Source organism: Podarcis erhardii (genome assembly GCF_964252035.2).
Source record: "Podarcis erhardii genome assembly, chromosome: 11".
Taxonomy (NCBI): domain Eukaryota; kingdom Metazoa; phylum Chordata; class Lepidosauria; order Squamata; family Lacertidae; genus Podarcis; species Podarcis erhardii.
Genome location: NC_138501.1, coordinates 18,343,345 through 18,355,838, shown reverse-complemented (window position 1 = coordinate 18,355,838; position 12,494 = coordinate 18,343,345). Strand labels below are relative to the sequence as shown.

General features: G+C 48.9%; 1 protein-coding gene across 6 annotated transcripts in view; it reads right to left on the bottom strand.

The window, feature by feature from the left end:
• Window positions 1–5,949, bottom strand: part of SEMA6A (semaphorin 6A) — a 183,300-nt gene extending 177,351 nt beyond the window's left edge. For 5 of the 6 annotated variants that reach the window (XM_081880351.1, XM_081880354.1, XM_081880355.1 and 2 more), the window contains exon 1: window positions 5,205–5,949. The gene's annotated coding sequence lies outside the window, so the exon portion shown is untranslated. The remainder of the gene's footprint in view (window positions 1–5,204) is intronic. The other variant, XM_081880352.1, reaches the window with a different exon arrangement.
• Window positions 5,950–12,494: the final 6,545 nt, after the last annotated feature.

Below are 12,494 nucleotides of genomic sequence, written 5' to 3'. Positions count from 1 at the left end.
TTATGTCATATAGAAAAAGAGGTAATAAAGGCACCACTTTTGTTCCTATGCCATGTTCTCCTCCCTCTAACAGCATATAATCCGCCTCAAGAATTTAAAATGTTGGCGAGTGCACTTGAAATCCCAGTGTCTAACTGCTCTTGGTCTGTAACCTGTCAGGTTAATGAGTGATAGATTTCTACAGAACACACCGGACATTCCTCTAGATAGCACAGCAATGTATTCCTGCAAATAGGCAAAGATGCAACGCATTTGTTAGGTGAGGTCAATTTAATCCTTTTATGCCTTTATTGCCTTAAGCCATGTGAGCGCCTTTCATATGCATTTATGTTTAGTTCTTCTTGCTCTTGTGGAGGTGACAAATCTCTCCTTTTCCTTTACCAAACAAGCACACAAACAAGTTTACAACTGCCGACTTCCTTTTAACGAGCACAGTTCTATTTTGGATTTATCACAGATCATTAATTTGCTCTCTTTTTTATCAATGAAAGCAGTTCCTTGCCCTTAACCCCTGCTGCCCTTTTTTCCAGACTCCAGCTGCACTAGCTTCACTCCTCAAATTACAACCTGTGGAAAAGGGCTATGGCTCTAGCATCTACTTTTGTTACCATGAAATAGCTGGGGATGTTAAGTAGAAGTGTCCTTTATCCATTTGAGTGCCCAGTTACTTTCCCTTTAAGGAAGCTTGGTTTAGCACATGAAGTAGGTCTCTTTAATTATCAGAAAAATAAGCACTATGATGTTAACTAATGGAAAGTATGGGGAACATATGTGAAAATTGGATTCTTTTTACTCATGGTTCAGATCATCTTTGACTTTTTGTACAAAGCAAATGAACAAACCAACTATCTCCTATCTATTCTATTCCCTGCAGCCACTCCTCTCCCCTCTATACAGTGTTTCAGCATTTGCAGACAGCATGTACCAGTTTTCAGTTCCTCCTTATGTTAAGCTCTTATTAAAGTCAGTAGATTTTCCCAAGTAAGAAAGGACGAAGGCCTATATATAGTTGTCCGGAAGATCCAGATTAAGTTTTATAAACTATCAGTGTTTAAATGGGATCGTGCCAATACCATGAGAAATTATATCACGTAGAGAAATATATTGGCAGTGTACTTTCACTTAAAGAAAAGTCCCAGTCATCTCATGCACTGAACAATATATGCAGTTGGTACTTAAAAATAAAGGTCTAAAGAGCCTAGTTCTTCCCTTGTCTCCACTTTTTCACTAAACAATGTGAAGAGACACAATGCAATCCTATGCATATCTACTCATAAGTAAACCTTATTGATTTCCATGGGACTTGCTTCCATGGTAAGTGTTTTTAGAATTGCAGTCTGGGAGTCCCACTGAACTCAGTAGATCTTTCTTCAGAGTACACATGGATAGGATAGGATATGCTCTGTGGAGCAGTTAATTAAAGCAGAAAAAACTACAAACTCTCTGGGGTTTTGGAAAGTAATATTTCTAGGTATCAACAGAGCCATCCTGCAAGCTTTCTTAAAGCACCTCCCTCTACCCTACGGAAATATATTCCTAGAAAAGCAGTAAGTCCAGGAAACAAGGATGGCAGAATCAAGACCAAAAAAGTGACATTCCAAGAGTCCCAACTGGTTTGTCTGCTTTTTAAAACAAAAGTCACAATACAAAAACAACATTGTCTTTCACAAAAATAGTAGAATATAAAAGAACAATAGTTGGAGACAGAATTCTGCCACTTTTATTTAATGTTAGGTTAATAATTAACCTTGGTTCTGAATTATGATGTGTGTTGGTAACTTTGGTTTAATAGAAATTGCTTGATGCATTCATGATGATTTAACTTCCATTGTGTTGTGGATGACAAAATATTCCCATCACAAACAAACCAAACTGATTGTTTCCTATTTGAACAATCTTAAATCTACAGGTTTTCAATTATATTTATAAGAACCCACTGCTGGGGAAAGAATAGTTTCCTTCACAAAAATGGGAGCAGATATACAAAAATATGCATACAGGGTTTAGGAACACAAATGCTAAGATACAATAATCATTGCACAATGAAGCCCGTTACAGAAATTCACTGGTCCCAGATAACTATATCCATAAACCACAGCACTCCATTTTTCACTTTGCTAAAACTGAATGAAAACTCAAGAGAGATTGTGATTTATTTATTTTTACATTCAGCCTTGAACTCGGCTTTTCAGTCACCACAACCAAGTGGATTTTCACTTCTCTTTCCATGAAACTTCTGCAAAACAAAACACTGTGTGAACCAGCCATCATCTCTACAAGTCCCCGCCCCCCTTCTCTAAGAAAACCTTGAAACTTGTTCCAGCAACAGTTCCTGGAACCTGACAATACCCAAACTGGATTTCCCCAGGTCTGGATCCAGAACCCTTTGCCTAGATTGCTGTGAGCTGTTCTGCCGAATGATGCTCCAGGGAAACCAAGCCAGCAGCCAGCAGTTCCCAGCCGCCTCTCCCCCCCCCCCCCCCCCCCGCAACTCCCCTGAGCTGCCTCAGTTCTGCTCCACTTCTCCAACAGACCAGCAGGCAGGGAAAACAACACATGGGGATTTGTAGGCTTCCCACTTTCACTCATGCAAATTCACAGCCAGAGCACTTAATACACATTACTCTCAGCCCAGAGCTTTCCAGGCTCATGTAGCCAGCACACCTTAACAGCTAACACACCACCAGCACCAGCCAACAGCCTCTGCTCTCCCTTCAGCTGCTGGGCTGGCTTAAGGTGGTTGGTGGTAAGGCAGAGAGAATCTCCCACTGACCTCTTTATTATTTTTATTCCAAAGGAGTCTGGGCAGTGCTGGGAGGGGGCCTAGCAGCTTCCCATGAGCTGCACCTCCTTCCCCAGTGAGTGAGAACTCCCATTAACTCCTTCCTTTTCCAGTCTTTGGACACTATCTTCATCCAGTCAGCAGTTTTGAGGGAACAAAAATTTCTGCCAAAGGACTTTCCACGTTCACACCATTCCCTAGTGTCAAAGGGAAGTTAGGGGAGAACAACTGAAATGTGAGGTTTGGGGGGCAGCGATAGTTTATAAAATAAGAGGTACTTGGTCGGGGGGGGGGGGCTGCATAGAAACTGTACTACTGTCTGCCCCCAAAGTCCTATTCCCTTAACCCCAAATAGGAGAGCTGGCTGTGGTTATTAAAGTGGCGAGGGAAAGGCACTCTGCACATGCTCAAAGGCACACCCCTTCACTATTACAGAAAGTAATGCATTGAAAAAGGGTTCGTCGGCTAATTCCTGGTGAGCCCTGGCTCAAATGAATCGCTGCTGGCGAGGCAGAGGGGGGTATGCACACAAATGCCCATGGCTTCACAATATGTATCACAACAACTTTTTAACATGTCACCCCAGTGCCTCAGGGACAGGTCGGTCTCCCAATATGATAATATACAAAGGACTTAACAGCACAAGGAGTTCTGTTTCCCAAGGGGCCACGTTGCCTGGCCCTTTCTCTAGCGCTTCCCTTTCTCTTTCCCTAGCATTCCCCCTCAGGCGATGTGCATTATTACCTGTGCAGGATCACACGGGAGCGTCCTCTCCCCTCTTTTGCCCGGAGCAAAGGGCCAGCAACCTTCAGCTAAACCTTCCTAAGTTCTCGTCGAAGGTGTCGTGTAAACCCCATTGTCCTCTCCACTTCTAGGTCCAGAGACATCTCCCATGCTTTCGGTGGTCAAGGGACACCCATAAGGGGGTGAAGGAGGTGCGCACACAGAAAACCACACGGGTGCCAACTTAAATAAAATATGGGGGGGGGGTAGCAGTTTAGCCTCGCCCCCGCATAATTGATCACAAGACATGTTTGCATGGCGATGCCCATCAACTTGGGGAGGCGGCGGCCACCTCAGATATTTTATTTGGGGGAGGGAGCAAAGGTACCTCGGCCCCCCAGGAGTTGCCTGCACACACCCAAGCGGCAAGAGAAAGGGAAGGAGCCCCATTATCAACTCCTCCCTTCCTCGGAGGCTGCAGGAGGGACTTGAGGGGAGAGAGAGTGACCCGCGAGCGCGCCACCCCTGCTCCTCTTTTCCCCCCTCAGAAAAAAGGGAGCAGCGGCGACAGGAACCTTGCCCTGCGCGGCTCCGAAGAGGCTCCGCTCTCCCCATAGACACCAAACGCCTCTCCGACTTCGCTTTCTCCCGTCAGTTCTCCAGAGAGAAACCGACTCGACAGCTGCCCCTCCCCTCAAGCGCGGGGTGCAACAGGGGGAAGAGAGAGGAGCAGCAGCAGCAGCCCTCCGCCCGCCCGCCCGCCCGCGCCAAGCCCCGGCCCCAATCTCGCAAACAAAGCCGGAGACGGGCGGCGCCGTCACACACGCTGCTCCCCCCCCCCAAGGGACCAGGGTGGGCACCGGTCACTGCGCCGAGGGCGGAGGAGGAGAGGCGTTGGCCCCGGCAGGGGAAGGCGAGCTCGGGGGTGGCGGGGGACGACAGGGGGTCCGCCTCTCCCTCAGCCCCAAGTTTCCCGACGGCTTCGCCAGCCCACCTGCCCCCCGCCGCTTCTCCTCCGCCGTCACATTGTCTCCGAAACAAAGACTCCACGCCCATCCTGCTCGCCCCCCAAGGAAGCCTCGTGCGGAGCGACGGGGGAAAGCCGGGCTCGGAGCGGCGCGGCTGCCCTGCCTGCCACCGAGGCGGGGTGCGTGCGGGTGCGGGTGTGTGTGTGTGTGTGTGTGTGTGGCGCGGCTTCACAGCCTGGCAGCCGCCCCTCCCCGCGGCGGCCAAGCAAGCGGGCAGCTCCCGGGCAAAGTGTCCCCGAGCCGCGAAAGCGAGGGCGCGGGGCGGAGGGAGGGCGCCGGCGGCGCGCTTTTGCAACAAAACAAACGCGCCCAGTCCGTGCAAGATTAAGAGCAGGGCAAGAGAAACCAGGCGTTCTCCCCTCCCCGGGAAACTGCACGGCGCGCGTGCACACACACACTAACACGGACCCGGGTCAGGGGCGAGAAAGTGGCTCCGGCATGGAGCGTGCCCGAGCAGTCCTCGCCTCCTCCTGGCTCTGCAGCCGCCGCCGCCGCCGCTTCACCATCCTTCTGCTGTCCTGCAGGACCTGGCGCTGCAAGCTCGCCGCGCTTGCAAACGCAACCCGGAACAATGCCCTCGTGCATATCCCGGAGCGCAGAGAAGCAGCAGCGCAGTGCATGGCGATGGGGGGGGGGGGGAGAGAAGAGAGAGGAAAAAGGAGTTCACGTACCTCGTCGGTGCATGTATCTGGGAGGCTTACGAGGACAGGACTAGCTGATGGAGTGTCCCATTTAGTAATCCATTTAAGGGGATCGCTCCGCGAAACTCGATCCACTCTCGCCTTTGCAATCCTTTGTCATTATTACCGGCGTGCGTCCTAGGGGGAGCGGGGCGTGTGTGTATGTGTGCGCGCGTGGGGCGGCGGCGTGTGGAGGTTTTGGGTGGTGGTGGGGGGGAAAGATTCAGTATTTCGACTTTGGGGGCTGCGATGTGTCCATCTCCACGGAGGGTGGGGGGAAAGGGGGAAAGGGTTGGGTGTGGGGAGGGGGAAATCAAAGAGCTCCGGTTACTCCTCTTCCCGAGGCCACTCGCGCTGCCACTCCAGTAAGTCCCCTTCCGACGGGTCGTGGGAGAGGAGAAGTCCTTTCAGGGTCTTGCGCTGCCCCTCCGAAAAAGTGCTCCCGGCGGGCGAGGCGCCTTGGGGGGAACTCCTCGTCGGCAGGCAGAGCTGCTTGTGCCCCGGCAGGAGAGCGCGCTTCGCCCCAGCTCGCCTGGTCATTGAAGTGTGTGTTTGGGGAGGACTTCGCAGCAGCCTCTCTCGCGCTCTCTTTCTCTCCCGATCTCCCCGCGCCCTGCCTCTCTTCCCACTGCGAGTCTCCGTCCCAACTCTTCTGTCACTGGGAAGCAGCTTGGCTGGAGGTGGAGTCAAATCCCGGGCTGGATTCCGCGGAAACGGACTGCCCCGAGCATGACATCCACCTTCGCCCACTTCTCAAACAGCCAGCCCATGAATGGGGGGGGGGATTGGGGGGGTGAGGAGGACATGGGGGAAGGGTGGGTAGGTGGGTGGGTGCGGGCAAAGTGCCAACACACCCACAGAAAAAGAGAAATCGGGAGCCCTCCCTTTATTCCGCGCTCTCTTCTGTGCATACATTCGATGTAACTGATGGGGATTCTGATGGGAAACCCGGGAACATGGAGAAAGTTTCTTCTGCCTAATTAAATAAAAAAAGAGATTTGTTTGAAAAGGAAGAAGAGGAAGAAAGCCTGCGAAGAAACACTACCAGAGACGAGCTGCGAGAAAGGATTTGTTCATCGATTTTTTTAAAATTGAAAAGTTTAAACTTTAAAGGGATGTGTTAAGTCCTCCTTATTCAAACGGCGATACCGGGGATGATTTTCCCACTGCAACAAAGCGTTGCCAGCGGAAGGCGTGCGCAAAAGGAACTCTGCTCACAATTTAAGAATAATCTTTTGGAACGAGCCTAGAATAAGTTTTTTTTTTTTTTTTTTTTTTAAAAAAGAGGATTTCAACCTACTTCCAGAATCTTTCACCCACACAAACGCGCTAATGTCCTCATTGACAACAGCTGCACTCTAATCAATAATGGGGGCAGGACTTCAGACCAAAGCAACCTCTTGTCTGTATTTTTATCTGACCATTTTGGACTTAACCACAATAAGGAGGTTTTAGATTTTCCAATATGGAAAGCGTATGCGTGTGTTTAAAAACAAACACTTGGGGATCTACCTCAACGTTGTACCCATATTCCTTCTTCCTCGAACTTTATCTTGGCAAAGAAAAAAAAACATTGCCTGTGTTAAAATATATAGGTGGATAGATATGGGAACCATGCCCAAAGTTAGAAAAAAAAACACCTCGTTTCTCTTTCTTCCCCAACCTTAGTGTCCTTTATCTAGCAGCAAAATTAGCAAGCGTCTTGTGATACCTTGTGAGACCAAGCCATTTAGGTTGACTTGACAGTCAAACTGCCCATGTCTAATCGATCTGGAGTTTATTTAGTTTTTATGATTCGGATCAAACTTCCACGGATTCTGCCCGTAATGACGGCGAAAGAGGAGACCAACATAGTTTGCTGGTCGCGGGGGGGCATGGAACGAAGAAGGGCTGCATAATATGGATTCTTTTTGTAGCGCTGGAGAAAAGAAAAAGTGAGGAAGGAATTAATAAAGCGCGCCCATGTGTGGCTGTGTACGAAAGACAAGGGAGCGTTACCGGGAGACGGCACCGCAGCAGCCGAAATGCCAGTCGGGGCCGGCGATCCTTAAGCCTGCACGCCTCCCGAATGGCTCTGAGTTTTACAGCATGTTCCTTTTGCGTAAAGGCGAGGGGTCTATAGCCAAGGGAGAGGAGTCGTGTAACAGCTGGGGATTCGCTTCTTGCTGTTCGTCTCTTTGGCCAGAAGGGGACGCTTCACCAGTAAAGTTTTTCCCTTTCCCCCCTTTTCTAAAGAAGAAAGTCACAGCGGAGCAAGGGCTGATTAAACTTGCGAAAAGTTTGGTCGCCCACCGCGATCCCACTCCAAGGCGTTGCAAGCTCTTATGTCTCCTTGTTTTTTTGGTAACAGGATCGGGCCCGTTAAGGTAACAGGGCGCCGGCTACAACTCTGACCAACCGCTCCCGCAAGCTAGGCGCCTTGCAGCGGGTGCGGAGACGAGCCCGGTCCTCGTCTGGATGCGCGCATGCTCTCGCATGCAACCTGCGCGCCCGGCCCGCTCTGCTCGAGTTTCCAGGGCTCCGGGCGAAAACACATAAATTGCTGGAGCTGCGTGCGCGGAGAATGCTAATCGGACATCTCCCGGGCTGGGCAGCGCGTTGCGATGCTCCTCGGGGGAGATCTTTGGCACCGGCTGGCGGTCCTTCCCATCCGCTCGCCTTTCTTCCTCTCCCGCCCTCCCTTTCCCCCAAATCCCAGCCCGAGAGCTACTGGCTGGGTTAATCCGTCCCTGTCTCGGAGCCAATCAGCCCAGGGAAGAGCAGTAGCAGCGCTAATAAATTAATCCTCCTGCTTCCCAGGCCCCTCCCGCCTGGGAAAGCGACTGGCTGCCGCTAATCCTAATGCTGCTACTTAGATAACTAGGAGAGAGCCATCAGCGCCCCCAGCGGCCAAGGCGGCGCAGTGCGAGAGGAAGGAGTCTCGACCCCCCCCCCCCGCGGCCAATCGCCTTTGCATACTCCTTGTTTCCCCCAGCCTGCCCCCCGCATCCCCCCCGCTCACCCCTCACTCCGCGGCTGATTTACATGTTAATTGTGTCTGAGAAAACTTCTTTAATTGCCAGAATTAAGCAGAGCAAACGGATTGCTTCACAAGCTGAGCCAAATTAATTCCGGGTTTAGCTCCTTCCCTTAGAGAAGCAAACAATTAAGCTGTCTTGTTTGCTCGGTGGCTATATTTGAATGTTAGACACACTGACTTTTAGGAAAGTTAGGGGAGGTGTCGTCCCCCCCCCCCCCCCCGCTCTTCCCTTATTCTTCTTTTAGTATGAACAAAACTTTCCCTCTCACTGTTTCCCAGAACCGTGGAGTTGAAGAGAGAGGGCAAGCATTTGCAAACACTTTTTAAATTGAAGAAAGAAAGAAAGAAAAACAATGAAACGTTCGTGCACTGGTGGTATATAGATTTTATTGGCCAAGCCTTGATATTCTGGCTAGGAAGTCATCTGAAGGTCTCTAAGCATCTTCTGTTAAGGCCATCTGTTAGGGTTTGGTTGCATCCTGCATTACAGATGCACTGTGAGAAGCAAGTTGGACCATATGACCTTCACTGTCCCTTCTATGAATAAGGATCCATTCATGCAGCCACAGTGGGACTGGATCAGCAAATTATTTTCTACATATGTATTCCCCCTTCACTTCAAGGAACTCAAGGTGACATGCAGGATTCGACCACCCTTACCCTCATGACAACTCTATAAGCCGCCCAGAGTGGCTGGGGAAACCCAACCAGAGAGGTGGGGTATAAATACTAAAATGGTTGTTGCTGTTAGCATAGCAGCCAACTCCTAGGGGCTGAGGTCCTTTCACTACCCCAATTTTTTTTGAGCCCCCCCCCAAGTTTATGGGCATTATCATTCAAATGGTGTGTCAGCACCACATTTTGTGAGGCAAATGCCCCCCCTATTTTATTCAAGTGGGAGGGAGAGACTGTTGTTGTTTAGTCGTTTAGTCATGTCCGACTCTTCCTGACCCCATGGACCAGAGCACGCCAGGCACTCCTGTCTTCCGCTGCCTCCCGCAGTTTGGTCAGACTCATGCTGGTAGCTTCGAGAACACTGTCCAACCATCTCGTCCTCTGTCGTCCCCTTTTCCTTGTGCCTTCCATCTTTCCCAACATCAGGGTCTTTTCCAGGGAGTCTTCTCTTCTCATGAGGTGGCCAGAGTATTGGAGCCTCAGCTTCAAGTGGGAGGGAGGGAGAGACTAGCCCAGCCCAAAATTACATTGGCTTCTTGCTAACATCTTCATATGATTGCTCGTAAACCTGGACTGCAAGTCAACCCACATTTGCAAGCTTCGGCATGAAGCGGTTGCTTTAATGAGCGTCAGATTCCCAGAGGCATGCTGTTTCCCTGCCTCTCCAGCCTCAATTTGTGCGTGCCACTGAAAGCGAAACAAAAAAGAGTTGTGGGGATGCTATTTTGGTTCTCAACGAAGTACAAGGCGATCGCCCTCTTCTTAAATGTGCAGTAAACATATGGTCATGGGCCAACAGGGATGAGTGCATTATTCTCACACTCCCGTGGCTACTCCACCTGCCTTCAAACTTTTGGAGGTCAACTGGCTGAAGCAGGGAGCTTCTATTCTTCTCTCTACAAGTACAGCTTCAGACCCTTCACAGATGGCAGAGTGACTGGCTCAGCTATAGGGGTGGAGCTAACATGCTCATCCCCATGGCTCCCCGTGGCATTAAGAACACCCCAAAAGGTCTTCTGTAAAAGTACAATTCGTCAGCCCGCCCCCTCGGCAGCTGGGCCATGTAATAAACGTGAACTGAGAAATGAGCATTAGATTAATCAGTCAGTGACTGGACTCCATCACACACTGAGCTCTATAACGGGAAAGAGGGAGGAGCTGGCGATTGTGTTCTGTTTTTAAGAGACTCAATTACAGTGGTACCTTGGGTTACATACGCTTTAGGTTACAGACTCCGCTAACCCAGAAATAGTACCTCGGGTTAAGAACTTTGCTTTAGGATGAGAACAGAAATTGTGCAGCAGCGGCACAACGGCAGCAGGAGGCCCCGTTAGCTGAAGTGGTGCTTCAGGTTAAGAACAGTTTCACGTTAAGAATGGACCTCCGGAACGAATTAAGTACTTAACCCAAGGTACCACTGTATTGGCAAACTCATTTGAGGGTGGATCGTGTCACTGAAACAGCGCTAGCCATGCACAAGAGGGAGATAGCAGCAGGTCTGAGAAATCCCAAGGTTTGCAGAAATACAAAATGTTGAGGGTGAGGGGATCCTCCCCCCCAAAAAATTACCCAATGAGAAGTGAGCATGCAGTGATGGAATTTGGAAATTTTAGATTATGGGCTTAATAGTAGTATCACTCTCTCTCTAGATAGTAATAGACATCATTTCAATTTCTTCAGTGGTCAGTCAGTCCTGCTGTATTTGGTACCTTCCTGCTAGGAGTGCCAACTAGGCCCCGCAACCATGGGTGCCCTGGGCCATGGGTGCCATGGAGCGTGCATGGCCCTGGCACCAAAATTTGTGGGTGCCCAGCCCCTTCATGGGGAATTTTATGGATGCTCAGGTACCCAGAGAGTTGGCACCTATGCTTCCTGCACAGTGGGACCCTAAACTTCTGCCCTCTCCAAATCCTGTCACGATGGAAACACTGTTAGCATGCTCAGTGGGCACAGAATGCTGATAAACTGTTGGGTGTGGAGCAATGGAAAACTAGGGGGGATGTGGGATGGAATCGCATATCCTGGGAAAAGGAATGGCTGGCTGGCATTCTAAAAAAGAACACTCGATACTGCAACATTTTGTGTTGGTATATAATAATAATATAATAATAATAATTTATTATTTATACCCTGCCCATCTGGCTGGGTTTCCCCAGCCACTCTGGGCGGCTTCCAACAGAACACTAAAATACAATAACCTGTTAAACATTAAAAGCTTCTCTAAACAGGGCTGCCTTCAGATGTCTTCTAAAAGTTTGGTAGTTATTTTTCTCTTTGACATCTGATGGGAGGGTGTTCCACAGGGTGGGTGCCACTACCGAGAAGGCCCTCTGCCTGGTTCCCTGTAACTTGGCTTCTCGTTGCAAGGGAACCGCCAGAAGGCCCTCGGCGCTGGACCTCAGTGTCCGGGCAGAACGATGGAGGTGGAGACGCTCCTTCAGGTATACTGGACCGAGGCCTTTTAGGGCTTTAAAGGTCAGCACCAACACTTTGAATTGTGCTTGGAAATGTACTGGGAGCCACATACATGCATATTATTTCAAAACACAAGTCCCTCCTCCCCTCTTATGTACCCATTCTTGTTAGGTAGCTTGCTTAGGCTTTCCCAAATGCAGCTGCACTACACATTCAGGTATCTTTTAAAACCATTTGGTTTGGGGTCTCTGTAATTACATGAAATTGCATTACAGGCTATGAGGAAACCAACTGTCTTGGATCTAAGGGCTCTTTACTGGGCAATTGTGGTAGCTGCCAAAGTAATGAATGAAGAGTTATATTTCACCTCTTTTTCTGATTTGGATCTGCTTCTCTGATTTCCGAGGCGAATAAATCTATCCGCTGATTCAAAGCACGGGTTTAACTTGCCCTTTTCAAACCTCGGTGAATCTACATGTATTATAGCGCACTCATACAATTTGCTTCAACAACACCAGCATTACTGTTAGCATGAGATGTAGTGCTGGTGACACAAATACAATGCAGAAAAAAAGACAAACATCACAACATGATTTTGTGGCACAAAACACTGCAAAAGCAACATTGCAGATTATGTTTTCATGTCGTGGGAAATTATACCAAATGCTGTATTTGTAGTAGGGAGTTTGATATATTTTCCCATTCTGCTTTATTATATTGTATCCATATATACATTCGGCTAATATACAAGTATATATATAGAATCATATAATTGCAAAGTTGGAAGGGACCACACAGGTCATCCATTTCTGTGTGTTCCCTTCTAACTTTGCAATTATGTGATAATATATTAGGGTCATCATACGTCTGGACCTTTCTGGACATAGCCAGGAAACAAGGAAACAAGGTCCGGGCGGAGATTGCTGTAATGTCCGGGAAAATCCAGACCTATGTCGGAAGTGTAGATTTTGGCAAATTTCCTTAATAATAAGCTCAACAACTTTTGTGTCTGGATTTTCACTTTTCGAAATATGGCAACCCGTATATATATGTGTGTGTGAACTTTATCCAAATGTATATTATTTATTTCATTTGTGAACTACTTGCCATAAGGCACCCTGAGACAATTCACAATACAGTATAATAATGAATATAAAACAGCCACACACACA